Raw genomic sequence first — 17,284 nt, forward strand, 5'->3', positions numbered from 1 at the left:
TTTCCCATGTAACTATTTTTTACCAAGGCATTTTATCCTCAGTTACATTTGGACCTAAAGGAGAAAAATACTTTTATTTATTTATGCAAGAAGAAAAGAAAGCATCTGCTGTTGAAAATGCATTCTTTCCTAGGGAATTAACAAGTAGCTGATTTACATAAAAACTGTACCTCTTACCCGAGATGTAAAACAAATGCTGCCACATATTTCCTTCACAATAATAAAACTGCTATATTTTGGCTTCAAGTTACAAGCACTTCTCCTTAACACTTCTACCCACATAATGTTTATATCACATACACCAGTAAACTATGCAAAGTTTAAAAATTAGAGGAGAAATCATTCTTAGCTATGAAAAAAATCTCATATTGGGCACACTGATATATCACTTGGAGTAATAGTTTAAAAAATGAGCCAGTTGGAATGCAATTCCAATTTTTCTGTAAAAAATAAAGCCATTTCTTTGGAAAGTTTGGGAATATTTTGCCAGTTCTAGATTTTGCTGTAAAATAATGATTAATATATGTGTTTCCTTTTTACAATGTAATAAAATAGTGAGGCTATTGTAATTAAATACCTTCTTTGTGATCTAGGTCTTATGAAACTCTAATTTTTCCAAAACCTAGGCACTCCATAGTCAAAGTTAGGTCTTTCTTTACAGAGGCTTATTAATTATTTCAAGCTGTTATGAGACAATTCAGTGCAATGCTTCAATAATGTTGGAACTAGTATCACTGAAACTTGTTAGATTACACTTGGTAGAGCACAGTTCTGAGACTGGGAATCCAGGGCACAGGTTTCATCTCCATTCAGATCAGTTACTTTATGCAGGGAAATCCCCACTGATACAGAGCCACTACGTACCTGCACTCCTAACCTTGTCCTTTTGTCTTTCACATTGTGCTGGGAGGAGAAGTAGGCAGATGCAGTCAGTCCTATATATTGTTTAAATGGCATAAAATGGATGCTTGGAGGGTATGCTGCCCACTCCCACTCCCCAACCCCCATGACTTTGTTGAAATGTTATTAGTAGTAATTTATTGGAGCTAATTTGGTATCAAATGTAATCATCCCTGACAAAAATAAGGGGACCTATGAAGCATTCATACTGTAGTGCGCATTTGCTTAATCAGCTGCATTCTTGAAAACATCAGGTCAAGGTCAGGGCACTAAGATAAAGATGGCTGTGGGGGAGTGAAGGTTTAAAAATGGAAAAGAATAAATATAGAGCTTCTAGAAGTCTTGAGGGAGGCTGATAACAGCAGACATTAGCAACTGGTTGGAAGAAAGAGGGGATTCTGGGATCTAGATGGTTTAATGTTATGTGTAGTAATCTAGTGCGGGGCTCAGGGTGGAATAATGTAAGGGTAAAGTTATAGTGTCTAATATCGGTTTTAACATGTACTGGCTGTGTGATCTTGAGCAGATATTCAACCTTTTTGTGTTTTAGTTTCTTTGCAAAAGTGAATATTAATAGTACTTATTTCCCAGGATTGTTTTGAGGAATATGATAACCTGTCATAAAGTGCTTACACAGTGCCTAGTACACAGTAAATGCTCAGTAATGTTAACCAATACAATTATTATTGCTTACTAAAGCACAAATTTAAAGGAGCCAAGGTCACCTTGTACTAACAATTTTACCCTGGGCAGAGATGACTGAAAGCAAACACATGAATCAGAACACAACACAAAATAATTTAACCTACACACAGTGACTTACTAGCAGAGTTTTCATATTCAAAAGGAAACATAATGTTATTTTTAGTGCCCTCAGTCATCTTCTTACTGCAATAAAAAGTTAACAACCCTCCCTCCCCATCAGTGAGTTGCCATGGGAACTGAGGAGAAGCCAGCTCACTATCTTACTTTGAATGAAATATTGATGCCCTATATCATATTCCATCCACATTTATTAATCCTTCATATATATGTATAAGGTTTTATATTCTTGTATAAACCAAACCCATCATGGAAAAAGCTATTCCTCTGAAAATTCATTTGACAGTTTATATATCAAATATTGGTCTCCAGCTTTGTGTGTGTGTGTGTGAACACATAAATGTCTGATCCAGACCTTTTGAGATTATATGCAGAATTTATATTTTACTTGCTTTTTTTCAGCTTGTTTTTAGTCATGGTCATGTGAATTCTAACCAATTATTGCTGGCTCTGGATTATCTAAACTAGCCTATTTTGCTCAAGCATGTTTTATTTATGTGAATCTGCATCATTGTTTTTCTAACTGCAGATTCAATGTTTACATGAAGCTTTCTTTCCAGTATATTCGCAAGAACACATTTTTCTTTTTAAAGGTGGTTCTTTCTAATCATATGTCATTTGAAAATACATAATTCAAATCTATATCAAAGATTGCACAATCTGTACCTCCACTGGTATGTTGGATTAGAGGAATCCTTTGCTCTGCCTGTTTTCTTTTAAACCTGCTAATGTAAATGTGGAGATATTAGATAAAGATTTTAGTGGATTCATTTTCTTATATGACCTCATAAATCTTTATATTCATGTTCTATTTTCAAAACATTAGAGCACATTTTAACTTGAAAACAGCAAAAAGATAAAGACATGAAAAAAAGATACCTCAGATTCACTCAGAAAACAAACATTGACCCATTAGATACAAATGCTTGCTGGACACCAGAAAAGAGAAGAGCTAAGTTATAGGAATTTAGAAAACCCTAGAACCAATACAATATCGAGCTTTAAATGCAATACAACTACTACTCAATAATTAATGTTTCTACTCAGCCTAATTAGAAACTCATAATATTCTGTATTTTTTTATTTTTTCTAGTATAAACATTTTTAGTATAAAGGTCTGAAATACGTGAGGTGGAAAGTCCTTGGATCCTAAAACCTACACCTCAGGCTCCCCTTTCTCCACTAAGTTACAATGAAATGTGGTATAAGATAAAAAGCACTGGCTATATGATTTTGCTCAAGCTGTAAATTTTTAAGCCTCAGTCTCTTCATTTATGAAAGGGGAATACCTGGTCTGATTGTTTCTCATAGTGGTTGTGAGGATTAAATGAGCTAGTTTTAAAAGCACTTTACAGAGTACTACAGAAATGCAAATGATCAACATCTGTTAATAGAGTATTTATTTATTGCCTATGTATTCAACACTATATAGGCACTGGGGGAAAATGGAAAGGACTATGAACCATAGCTTCCAGGAGTTTGGCTTACCTTGAAAAATTAGGCTTAAAGAGATGAATTTATCATACAAGACAGCATACAATTGAACATTAAATGTTACGGCATGGTTTCTAAGGGGTTGGTGGGGAGTTGCTGGGAGGGTCCTCAGTCAGGGGCAGTTGTCAAAAGTAGCTTCATGTACAAGATTAAACTTGAGTCAACTAAGGTCTTTCCAGCTTTCTCTAGAGGCGTCCAAACAGATGACATGGGGAAGAATACATTATTGTCTTCACAAGGTTAAAGATAACTCCCAAATATTTTCGTATTTTCCCTTAAGCATTGTCCATTACATATGTATCACCTTGGAATTTATTTAATTTCTGTTTGAACCTGTTTATATTTTCTATCGGCATTCTGTAATGAATATTTGTTGAATTCATATTATGTGCCAAGCACTGTGCTGGCCCTATGACATCTTAGAATAAGTTCCATTAATTGAACATCCACTGGGTCGAGTCATAGAATGCTAAGGCTGAAAAGGACAGAGTTTCTTTCTCTGGATCAAATCTCTCATTATACAAAGAAAGAAAATGTGGTGCTTAGTGATGACATCCCTTGTCCAAGAGCCTACACATGATAAATGGCAGTCAGGTCTTCTACTCCCCAGGTCAGTGTGGTTTCTATTAATCTATACTATAGAATAGTACCTTATTTGATTGATACTAAAACTACCTCTTTAAAACAATGGTTCTCAATCTTTAAAATGCGTCAGAATCATGGCAGGGAGGGGAGTGGTAATTTGTTAAAATGCAAATTCTTGGGCCTCATACCCAGAGGTTATGGGAGCTGTGACTGGATTTAAGAATCTGTATGTTTTCTGCATTTTTTTTTACCCCAGCGCCTCCTAAATGATTGTGATGTAAACGGTCCTGAGATCACATTTGTAGAAACTCTGTTAAAGTTTCAAGTAATGACTATACATAGTTCCAATGTTCTGATTAGATGTTTCTCTTTTTAATAATCTTCATGATTTTAAGGGCTTCATTGATCGCTATCAGTGTTCATCTTTTCAGATAGAAAAACTCTAGATTTTAAGTTATTTTCTTATACTGCAGGCTTCTCTGCCCTTGGAAATTTTAGTTCCTTCATCATGGATAAGAAGTGAGTACCCTATGCCCTTAGTCTTATGGCAATGACCCCGATCTGAGTTGGTTTCTCCTGAATAAATACCTGTCTGAGATTTTCAAAAATTTAGAAGGGATTCCATATTAGAGTATAGTGCCTGTTGCTAACACGGAGCCTAGAACAATATCTTAATGATAGTAGATGTAGGCCTCTAAAGGAAGGTCACGTTAAAATTTTATCTAAAGTAACACACACACACACACACCACACAACAATCCACAAATATGAGTGGATCAGATTCTTGGGTTATCTGTGGCTGGTGGGTGGTATAACTATGTATTAAAATATCAGTGATGTGGGTATTTCCCTCTGTATTTCTCCCTCTCCCTGGTATTTTTTAGCATCCTCTTTCCATGAACCAAAAGGGTCAAAAACATTGTCTCCTCCTGCCTCCTTGCCTCTTCTCAAGTATATCTGTCAGTTTCCTATGTTATGCAGCCAGTTGGAACCTGATATCTAATTTTGGCTCAAGAGGAAAGATAGGAATCCTATTAAGTGTCTAGCCTAAGCAGACAAATCTCCAACAAGTCTTACTTCAACACTATGGTTTTACGAGCCCAATTACTAATACAACCATACTTCACTTTCTCATTTACTATTGTCTCTCATGGTTATTTCTTCTTTAAGGACTTCAAAATGGGGAAAAGTGTGATTACCATGGTGGAATATAGATAGTTTTACTTCTCTGTAGCACTCCAAATCCCATCATCAACCCATAACAATAGCAAAAATATCTTAGAACTGAATATTATTGAACCACTTTTATTTTATCTGATGATAAAGTGACTTGCCCAAGGTTCAAGATCTAGATGAGAACCTAGGAATCAGTATAGAGCACAGGATTCCTGTGCATTAAAGTCTTATACACTTTGCACTAAGGAGTTCCACGCTAAGTAGCCATTTAGGGCTACCTATTCCTAAAGAGAGTAGTAGTTGTGGTTTTTTGACACTTTCAAGAAAGAAAAGGGAGTCAAAATGTATAATGACTATTTAGAAAGCAGGCATTCACAAATTTTATCATATGGGTTGGAGGTTTTTGGTCTCCCACCAGTATCTAATTTAAAAAGGTAGTTACTATAATTTCAGTTGCCATACATCTAATTTTTTTTTACATATTCAGATAGCAAAGTTCTTTTTTTAATTTATTTTTTATTATCAAACCAAAACAACATAGAAACATTCCCTGCATGGTATAGAATCAATGGCACACAGTATCATCACATAGTAGTATATTCATCACCATGATCATTTTTTTAGAACACTTGCAACATTCCAGAAAAATAAATAAAAAGACAAAAGATAAAACTCATACATACCATACCCCTTACCCCTCCCTCTTACTGACCACTAGTATTTCCATCTAGTCAATATATGTTAGCTTTTGTTCCCCCTATTTTTCCTATACCACTTACCACTCCCTTTCATTGTTCACTAGTATTTCAATCTACTCAATTTATTTTAACATTTGTTCCACCTATTATTTATTTATTTTTAACCCATGTTTTTTCCTCATCTGTCAATACCTTAGATAAAAGTAGGATCATACACAAGGTTCACAATCACACAGTCACATTGTGAAAGCTATATCATTATACAATCATCTTCAATAAACATGGCTACTGGAACACAGATCTACAGTTTCAGGCACTTCCCTCTAGCCTCTCTAATACACCTTAAACTAAAAAAGAGATATCTATAAAATGCGTAAGAATAATCTCCAGGATAACCTCTCAACTCTGTTTGAAATCTCTCAGCCATTGACACTTTATTTTGTCTCATTTCTCTCTTCCCTCTTTTGGTCGAGAAGGTTTCTCAATTTCTTGATGCTGAATCTCAGCTCATTCTAGGATTTCTGTCCCATGTTGCCAGGAAGGTTTACACTCCTGGGAGTCATGTCCCATGTAGAGACAGGGAGAGCAGTGAGTTTTCTTGTCACGCTGGCTGAAAGAGAGAGGCCACATCTGAGCAACAAAAAAGGTTCTCTGGGGTGATTCTTAGGCCTAATTTTAAGTAGGCTTTCTCTGTCCTTTGCTGGGATAAGTTTCATATGAACAATCCCCAAGATTGTGGGCTTGGCCTTTTAATTTGGTTGTCCCCACTGCTTGCAAGAATATCAGGAATTCTCCAAATGGGGAAATTGAATTTTTCCCTTTCTTACCATTCCCCCAAGGAGTCTTTGCAAATACTTTTTAATTCACTGCTCAAATCAATCATCTCTCTTTCCTTCTGTTTTAATTTGTGCCCCCAGCCCTCCTCCCTCTATCATTCTCACATTCAGCTTCATCCAGCATACTAACATTATTGTGCTTCAATTAGGTAGTATTGTGTTATCCATTTCTGAATTTTTACAATCAATCCTGTTGCACAATCTGTATCCCTTCTGCTCCATTTACCCAAAATCTACCTTATTTCTTTCTCTTGATGACTTCTGTTCTTAACTGAAAATTTCCAAGTTCATTCGTTAATGTTAGTTCATATCAGTGAAACCATATAGTATTTGTCCTTTTGTTTCTGGCTAATCTCACTCAGCATAATGTCCTCAAGGTCCATCCATGTTGTTACATGCTTTATGGCTTTATTCTGTCTTACACCTGTGTAATATTCTGTCATATGTATATAACACAGCTTGCTTAGCCACTCCTCTGTTGATGGACATTTGGGCTGTTTCCATCTCTTGGCAATTGTAAACAATGCTGCTAAAAACATTGGTGTGCAAATGTCTGTTTGTGTCCTTGCTCTCATGTCCTCTGAATAGATATCTAGCAATGATATTGCTGGATCATATGGCAATTCTACACTTAGCTTCCCAAGGAACTGCCAAACTGCCTTCCACAGTGTCTGTACCATTTTACATTCCCACCAACAGTGAATAAGTGTGCCTCTTTCTCCACATCCTCTCTAGCACTTGCCATTTTCTGTTTTATTGATAATGGCCATTCTGCTGGATGTGAGATGGTATTTCATTGTGGTTTTTATTTGCATTTCCCTAGTAGCCAGGGAAGTTGAGCATCTTTTCATGTGCCTTTTAGCCATTTGTATTTCCTCTTCTGAGAAGTGTCTGTTCATGTCTTTTGCCCATTTTGTAATTGAGTTGTCTTTTTGTTGTTGAGTTGAACAATCTCTTTATGTATTCTGATTACTAGACCCTTATCTGATATATCATTTCCAAATATTGTCTCCCATTGTGTAGGCTGTCTTTTTACTTTCTTGACAAAGCCCTTTGGTGCACAGAACATACACTTAATTTAAGGAATAAATACAACAGTCCATACTCAATTGTCACTCAAAAAAATGCTTTTTAATGATGGATATATTTTACTCTAAGAATACTAATCTTATGAACAAAATCCACTAGGCCAATTTTGGTATAGAGTCTCATATGAACAAGATGCATTTTCAAATCAACTTTCAAGCCAACAAAGAAATTCCTTTAGATACCATTGGAATATTAGTCTCCAGTTTCTATCTAAACATTTCTAGCAATGGGGAGTTCATTGGTTGAGAAGACAATCCATTCCATTGTGAGGTACTTTGATGGTTAGGTTCTCATGTCAAATTGGCCAAGTGATTATGTCCAATTCTCTGGTCAGGCAAGAATTGGCTTGACCATTGGTGAAAGGATATTTTGTGGCTGGTCATTAAACTAGGAGGCTGGTGTATTAAATCATCAGTCAGTTGATTGTATCTGTGGCTGATTACATCTGCAACCAACTAAGGTGTGCCTCCCACAATGAGTTAATCCAATCCGATGAAGTCTTTTAAGGAAGAATAGAAGCTCTTTCACTGCTTCTTCAGCCAGGGAGCCTCTCCTGTGAAGTTTATCCAAACCCTCCATCAGAGCCACCAGCCTCGCAGACTGCCCTATGGATTTTGGACCCTTCCATTCCCACAGTTGCATGAGACACCTTTATAAACCTAATACTTACAGATTTCTCCTGTTGGTTCTGTTTCTTTAGAGAATCTTGTCTAACACAGCTTGGTACCAGTAATGGGGTAGTTCTTGAAAAACAAATGCTTAAAAATGTTTTTTTACAATTGGTTTTCTACTCTGACTAGACTCAGAAGCACTAATTACTCTGTTTCCAATAATCAAAATTGCACTGACAGTTCATGGGGTGAGTTGGCAAAAGAGATACTCAATATGCCACCATTAGATTCTGACAATTGTATGCTTGTGAGTGAAGGCTCTGGGTGAGAATGTTTTTGACATCTTTATGGAGTTTTGTGGAATTAAGAGGCATAATTATATTGGCTAATTGGTGTTAGATATCCTAGATACAGTGATGAGGGAAACAGATGTGCTGAAGTCTTCAAATTTGCACCTTAAGTACTGTATGAATGGTGTAAAGGTTTCCACGTGTGCCCTGAAAGAAACTTGTATTTCCTGTGGTCACAGACTTGAGATATCTGAAAACCAGACACAGACCTTCATTGTGTGAGTAGCAGATTTTCAATGTAAACTAAAATCTCAACCTTGCAGCATGTCTGCTTTTAAAGTAAGGACTTTGATGGAAAAGAATAGGATCCTGAAACATAGGATGGTGATATATGGCTTAATAATGATGGTGATGGGGAGACAGGATCCCTGGAATTTGCACAACCTTTGCTAGATAGGCCTGTAATGGACTGTCCTGAGGAAAGAGCTTCCCGACTTCCAACCTGCCTTGAGAAAACAGCTTCTCAGCCTCCACTCTCCCCAGAGGAGTCTGCCATCCCACATCCACCTAACGAAATTAACCATTCAGTGCCTACTAACGCTGTAACCACCTCCCCTGGGAAAATAGCCATCGCTCCTCTGTCTGGAGAAACTAATCTTGTTTCACCAGATGAAACTGCAATGGAATGCCCTCAGTTAATTGGCTTGAAGGAGACTTCAATTACTTTTCATGACCCACCCCCACCACCCCTCTTTATTTCAAGACCTGTAATTAGATTAAAGTCCCAATAGACCCTGAAAGATGAGGTACAAAGTGTGACCCATGAGGAGGTACACTATACTCCAAAAGAACTGCATGAGTTTTCCAATCTATACAGACAGAAATCAGGGGACTATGTGTGGGAAGGGATTTTAAGGGTGTGGGATAATGGTGGAAGGAACATAAAGCCGGGTCAAGCTGGATTTATTGATATGGGCCCACTAAGCAGAGATCCTGATTTCAATGTTATAGCTCGAGGGGTTAGAAAGGGCGTTAACAGTTTGTTTGGATGGTTGGCTGAAACATGGGTCAAAAGGTGGCCAATATTACCTGAGGTCAAAATGCCAGAACTTCCCTAATATAATGTAGATAAGGGGATCCAGAGGTTTAGAAAGATTGGAATGTTAGAGTGGATTTATCATGGGAAACTGCTCACACACCCCAAGAATATTCAGAGGAGACATCTTTCACAAGAACCTTGAGAAATAAATTCATGAGACTAGCTCCACCATCGCTGAAGAGCTCTGTAGCTGCCCTTCTCTGTAAGTCAAATATTACTGTGGGAACTGCTTCACTGAGCTGGAACCCTTAAACAGGAAAGAGATGATTAGATCCTGTGTTGGCAGAAGCCAGGTGCTGACAGCTAATCACCATAGATAAGGTAAGCATAGTCACCATAATGGGCAGTAAAGTCAAAGCAGCAAAGTAACCTGACTCACAGAGACTAGTGGCGTTGGCTAGTAGATCATGGGGTACCTAGAAATATAATAGATGGACAGTCTACTCAAATCCTTGTTTGAGCTGTATAAGCAGAAAAATTCTAAGTCAGGTGAACAGAAGTCTAAGTTGAATTACAAAACAGTCACGGCCCCTTAATCAATTCCCAGACTTGAGACAGTTTACAGACCTAGAACCCACTGAAATATGGAAGGGCCACATACCCGTGGGGAAGGACACTTTTACACTGCCAAAAGTTTACAAAATTAACCTTCCTCCCAGCCTTCCCCAGGGAGATCTACAGCCTTTTACCAGAGTGACTTTGCACTGGGGAAAAGGAAATTATCAGATATTTCAGGGATTATTAGACATTGCTCAAAAGTGGCACTAATGAAAGGAGATCCAAATCATCACTTTGGTCCACCAGTCAGAGTAGGGGCTTATGGAGGGGAAGTGATGAGTGGAATTTTAGCTCAGGTCTGTCTCACTGTGGGTTCATTGGGTCCCCAGCCCCATTCTGTGGTCATTTTTCCAGTTCCAGAAAGCATCATTGAAATTGACATACTCAGCAACTGGCACAATCCCCACATTGGTTTTCTGCCTCATGAGTGAAGGCTATTATGGTAAGACTGGCCAAGTGTAAGCCACTAGAACTGCATCTAACTAGAAAAATAATTAATCAGAAGTAATACCCATTCCTGGAGGGATTGCAGAGATTAATGATACTCAAGGACTTGAAGGATGTGGGGGTGGTGATTCCCACCACATCCCCATTCAACCCTCATATTGAGCTTGTGCAGAAAATAGATGAGACTTGGAGGATGAAAGTGGATTATCGTAAACTTAACCAGGCTGTGACTTCAATTGCAGCCACTGCACCAGATGTGGTATCATTGCTTGAGCAAATCAGCACAGCACCTGGTACCTGGTATGTAGCTATTGATCTGATAATGCTTTTTTCTCAATAGCTGTCAGTAAAGACCAACAGAAACAGTTTGCATTCAGCTGGTAAGGCCAGCAATATACCTTCAGTGTTCTGCCTCAGGGGTGTATCAACTCTCCATCCCTATATCACAGTCTTATCTGTGGGGAACTAGATAGTTTTTCCCTCCCAAAAGACATCACACTGGACCATTATATTGATGATACAGGCTGATTAGACCTAGTGAGCAAGAAGTAACAACTATTCTAGACTTATTGGTAAGATGTTTGCATGTCAGGGGGTGGGAGATAAATCCAACAAAATAAGGGACCTTCCTCCTCAGTGCAATTTCTAGGTGTCCAGTGGTGTGGGATATGTCAAGGTATCCCTTCTAAGGTGAAGTATAACCTGTTGCATCTGGCCCTTCCTATAACAAAAGAAGAGGCACAATGCCAAGTTGGCCTCTTTGGATTTTGGAGACACATATTCCTCATTTAGGTGCGCTATCCAGCTTCTTTAACTAGTGACCAGAAAAGCTGCTAGTTTGCATGGGGACTGGAACAAGAGGAGGTTTTTTGACATATCCAGGCTGCTGTACAAGCTGCTCTGCCACTTGGGCCATATGATCCAGCAGGTCCAATGGTGCTGGAAGTGTCAGTGGCCAATAAGGATGCTCTCTGGAACCTCTGGCAGGCCACTATAGGAGAATCATAACATGGACCCTTGGATTTTGGAGCAAAAGCTTATCATCCATTGTAGATAACTACTCTCTTTTTGAAAAACAGCTTTTATCCTGCTACTGGGCCTTAGTAGAGACTGAATGCTTAACCATGGGCCACCAAGTTACCATGAAACCTGAGTTGCCTATCATGAACTGGGTATTGTCTGACCCATCAAGCCATAAAGTTGGGTGTGCACAGCAGCACTCTATTGTAAAATGGAAATGGTATATACGAGATAGGGCCAGAGCAGGTCCTGAAGGCACAAGTAAGTTACATGAAGAAGTGGCCCGGATGCCCATGGTCTCCACTCCTGCCACATTACCTTCTCTTTCCCAGACCAGAGCTATGGCCTTTTGGGGAGTTCCTTACAGTGAATTTACCGAGGAAGAGAAAACTCGGGCCTGGTTTACACATGGTTCAGCACGATATGCAAGTACCACCCAAAAGTGGACAGTTGCAGCACTACAACCCCATTCTTGGATGTCCATAAAGGACAGTGGTGAGGGGGAATACTCCCAGTGGGCAGAACTTCGAGCAGTGCACCTGGTTGTTCATTTTGCTTGGAAGGAGAACTGGCCAGAGACGTGCTTATATACTGATTCATAGGCTGTTGCTGATGGTTTGGCTTGGTGGTCACGGACTTGGAAGGAGCATGATTGGAAAATTGGTGACAAAGAGGTCTGGGGAAGATGTATGTGGACAGAACTTTCTGAGTGGGTAAGGGATATAAAAATACTTGTGTTCCATGTGAATGCTCACCAGAGTTTGACTTCAGCAGAAGAAGGTTTTAATAATCAAGTGTAGATGACTTGTCCTGTGGATAAAAGTCATCTTCTTTCCTCAGCCACTCCTGCCATTGCCCAATGTGTTCATGAACAAAGGGGCATGGGGATAGGGAGTTATGGGTTCAGCAACATGGACTTATACTCATCAAGGCTGACCTACAGTCACTCCCATAGCCAAGATTCAAAGGTCCAGGAATCAAGGAGGGGAAATGGGAGCAGCACCACTCACTAGCACCCATAGCTACCCACTAGGAAAACTTTTGCTTCTTGTCCCTGAAACCTTAAATGCTGCTGGTCTACAGGTACTAGTTCCAAATGGAGGAGGGTTCCTAATAGAAGACAAAACAATGATTCCATTGAACTAGAACTTGAAACTGCCACCTGGCCACTTTGGGCTTCTCATGCCACTGAATTAGAAGGCAGTAAAAGGGATTACTGTTCTGTCTGGGGTGAATGACCCTGACTATCTGGGGGAAATAGGACTGCAACTACACAATGGAGGGAAAGAAGAGTTTTCCTAGAATACAGGAGATTCCCTAGGGCATCTCTTCGTACTACCACGCCCTGTGATTAAAGTCAATGAAAAACTGCCACAACCCAATCTAGGCAGGAATACCAATGGCCCAGAAACTTCAGGAATGAAGGTTTGGTTCACCCCACCTGGCAAAGAATCATGGTCAGCTGAAGTGCTTGCTGATGGCAAAGGGAATGTGGAATGGGTAGTAGAAGGTAGTGAGAAATATGAACTATGATCACATGACAGAAATGAGGACTGTGATTATACGAATATTTCCTCCCTATTTTGTTATGAGTATGTTTGCATTTGTACATAAGCAAATATCTTGTTATCCTCTTCACATATGTCATAAGTTGTATTGTTCATGTTATAGTGGGGTTTTTTTGTCATAGGATTTGAAGTTTAAGAGTGAATGTCACCTAAGGAGTTGCACCCTATTAAGAAGAGATGTAGTGCATTCCCAGTTTATGCAGGAGAGTTGAGTATTGTTAGGTGAAACATATGTTTGTTATTGTGTTCAATTTGCAAATTTAGTATGTTTCAAGGTGATGTGTATAGCTGCCATGTTGACAAGGGGTGGACTGTGATGGTTAGGTTCTGGTGTCAACTTGTCCAAGTGGTTATTCCCAGTTGTCTGTTCAGGGAAGAACTGGCTTGACCATTGCTGCAATGATATTTCATGGCTGGTTGATAAAACGGGAGACTGATGTATTAAATCATCATTCAGTTTATTGCATCTGTGACTAATTACATCTGCAATCAACTAAGGCATGACTCTCACAATGTAATAATCCAATCAGTTGAATGCTTTTGAGGAAGAAGAGACTCTTTCAGTGCTTCTTCATTCAGTGAGCCTCTCCTGAGATGTTCGTCCAGACCTGATCTGAGCCTCCAGCTTCACGGCCTGCCCTACAGATTTTGGACTCTTCCTTTCCCACCGTTGTGTGAGACACCTTTATAAATCTAATATTTACAGTTCTCTCCTGTTGGTTCTGTTTCTGTAGAGAACCCTAACTAACACAGATATTTTAAATATTCTAAAGAATTGAATTCTGACCCCCTCTAACTTCTATTAGTTCATAATTTTCCTTCTTGAGTGTCAAAAAGCAATTCTCTCTTTTGTATGAGAAAAGAATCTGCATATATTTTAAGGCAGTGGTCATGGCCTTGATGTTCATCCACACCTCCAATTTTCTTCCCTAATGAGCTTTTTCTCCCATGCCAAACAGCCGCATTTCTTTCCAACCATTTCACATTTTACCTTGCAATCATAGTTTAAATTAGCCTGATCATTCTCCTCTAGAAGACTATCTGAAATTGTTGTACCTGGAAGAAAATCATGTGCCACATGTAGGTTAGCCAGCCAGGAGTAAAGTGGAGCTATTAATGGCATTCTGGATTTCTGTACAATTAAATAGTCTAAGCTGCACATTAGAAAAGCTAAAACATTCACAACATACTATAGAATCTCACATGCCTTATTTTTATTATTCAAATTAAAGTATTATTGAATTTGGGCATCTGTGTAATTAATCTTCTTCTTAGGAGTGACCAAAAGTAATGGTTTTCTCTCTTCATAAATCTTTAAAGTTAAGGATCAACAACCCTTCCATTTCTTAATTTTTTAAGAACAGATCTTCAAAGCTTTCTATTTTCAAGAAGCATTAAGTATGACTTCCTTTTTGTCTATACTATGACACAATTTGGAATTGATTCCAACAATACTTTCATTTCCTGTACCATTGTGGAACAATTAATATAAAATGAGCCCTCTTGGTTTAAGAAGATGGGGTTTTTAAGAATATGGGTTACGGGCGGGCCATGGTGGCTCAGCAGGCAAGAATGCTTGCCTGCCATGCCAGAGGACCCGGGTTCGATTCCCGGTGCCTGCCCATGTAAAAAAAATAAAAAGAATATGGGTTATGTCTACCAAAGATAATAGTAAATATTAAATTTTCAATGCCTTTGTAATGCAGCAAAGACAGATGAATAAGAAATTAATAATAAAGAAACAAAATTAACTCCAAGAAGTAATTACTAGTTGTCAGAGTTGTTTCTAAAAGAGAATCTCTAAGGAATAGTGTGAAAGTGGTGGAAGTGATAGTATGTATTATGTATAGTGCACACTGCATTTAGGCACCCAGCCAAGGGATTGAATGGGTTCTAAAATTCAACTTGTTCACTTCTTATCAAGATCTGCAACCTGAGGATGGAATGCAGCCAGTCAAAAGGGGAACGCTTTTCGAATTTATTTGGCCAGAAGGGGCACTGTTTTGTAATTTTCATAAAAGCACTTTGATTGGAGACCCTAGAACAACACTTGTTCCTCATCCATAGCCTTTCTTCAGACATTTATATCCAGGTGAAATCAGCCCTTAAACAGAAATAAAATAAAATAATATTTAGAAGCCTCTGTGGAAAGGTTAGTTAAAGGTAGAAAGTTCTTTCCCTTATTAGAAGTTGAGGATTAGAGGACACATATGTATAAAGCAACTACAGTATGCCAGTCTTTGAGATACACGTACAATAATGAACAAGACAAGCATTGTGTTTGCCCTTATTATATTACAGTCTATTCACTCAAATGGGAAAATTTATGGACTGGACTTGGGCCTTTTTTTTCTTTCAAGTACCATCTAGGGGACTCATCACTTTCTCTCCTATAGTCTGCGTCTCTTAGACACTTCCCAGTTCCTGGAATGAGCCCCTCCTTCCCCCAAGTCCTGAAGCCTACAGCGCTCACCTCTGTGCGTTATCCATAAGTCTGTTAGTTATGGATAATTTATGCTCAAAGAAAAATTGATGGATTGGAGGACAGAGTAATAAAAATACCATATAGATCCGAAAATTTGTTCTGACCTGGGGCCTACCTAATGCACTGTCATAAATGAGGAGGTTTGGGTTTTTTCTTTTTGATTTTCGTTTGAAATATCTCTGTTCTCCTTGGATTTCTACAACTGTTCTTTGAAAAAAAAAATCAGCAGCTTAGATTTAAATTGTATGAAATGTTTCATCTGGATATGAAGCCTGAAAGAAATAAAAAAGATTCCCTTTAAACTAAAGTGCATTTGGCAATTTACCAAGAGCATTCATGTCTATTATTATTTTTTTTTATTCTCATGAAAACTCTCTGATGTAGACAAGGCAGTCTTATTTTTTCTATTTTCAGATGAGGAACCTGAGGTTCATAAAAAGTTAAATGATTTGCCTCTACTCATTTGTGGAGTAAATAATAGAATTAAAAATCAGAACCAGTATTCATACTCCAAGTCCAGTGCTCTTTTTACTGGCCAACATTGTGTCAGTTACAAAACAGCAAAAAATAATGTGCTTTAGATTTACGAACAAATATAAAGGACTTTCCTCATTGGAGAAAAGTATGTAAATGGGCATTTTAATGATCAGATTGCAAGGTTCCCTCCAAATGTAACATTCTTCAACTTCCTTAAGAAAGAGTTGACAGAGCTTGCGTGCTGTAGGAACAGCTGGAAAGCCAGAGGCGTTAGTATGTGGCCATAGGGTTGGGGCTGAGATAGGCAGGACCATATCTAATATACATTCGGATATCTTTTCCTAGCCTGAGACCACAATACTAAAGAAACTAGAGTTTACAAATTCTCCAGAGAGGTCACAAATGACAGGGTGAAGTGGATTTCCAACAGTGAAGTTATGCACACGTCTTTCTTCTATGGGTAAGGCCCAACTAATCTGTCACAGGAGATGGACTGGAGCCTATCCTCTGAAGACCCACCCTCGCCCGGGGACGGAGGCGGGCTGCTGGAGTGGGCACCTGTGGCCCCCGACCCGCGGCCCAGGTGCTGCAAGGGCCTAGGTTACCAGTAAGCGTTGTAGTGAGCTCGCGTGCAACTGCCGTGGCTCACCAGTCCCAGAAAAGAGAAAGGAGGAGACACGAAGGAGCTGCTGGTGCTGCGCGAAGTGACAGAAGCAGGGAGCGTGAACCCACCTGGAGGTACTGCGGCGCCACTCTGGAGCTTCCAGCTGTGGTGGCCATCCAGCAAGAGCTGTGGCGGGGTCCAAGAGTGGCGACCGCGGTGGTGCCTCTTCGACTGGTCTGCGATGCCCAGCCTCACGCGAAAGGTACCAAATTTTGTTCACACGTCTATATAAATAATTAAAACCTGAAGTCTCAATGTAACATGGACATTTACAGTGATGACAGATAAATGCAGACACTTGGGAATCAAATACTAGGCAAAACACTTGTAAAAAGAAAGGAATTAAGGAAGTTCAACTATACTCCATGGTTGCAGCTGAGAGTATGAAACCCTGATTCTTAAGCTCAATTCTAGATGGTAGCTCCAACACATCAGGATATAAGGAAAAGAGATAATATTTCCACA

The sequence above is a fragment of the Tamandua tetradactyla genome, chromosome X (assembly GCF_023851605.1).
Source record: "Tamandua tetradactyla isolate mTamTet1 chromosome X, mTamTet1.pri, whole genome shotgun sequence".
Taxonomy (NCBI): Eukaryota; Metazoa; Chordata; class Mammalia; order Pilosa; family Myrmecophagidae; genus Tamandua; species Tamandua tetradactyla.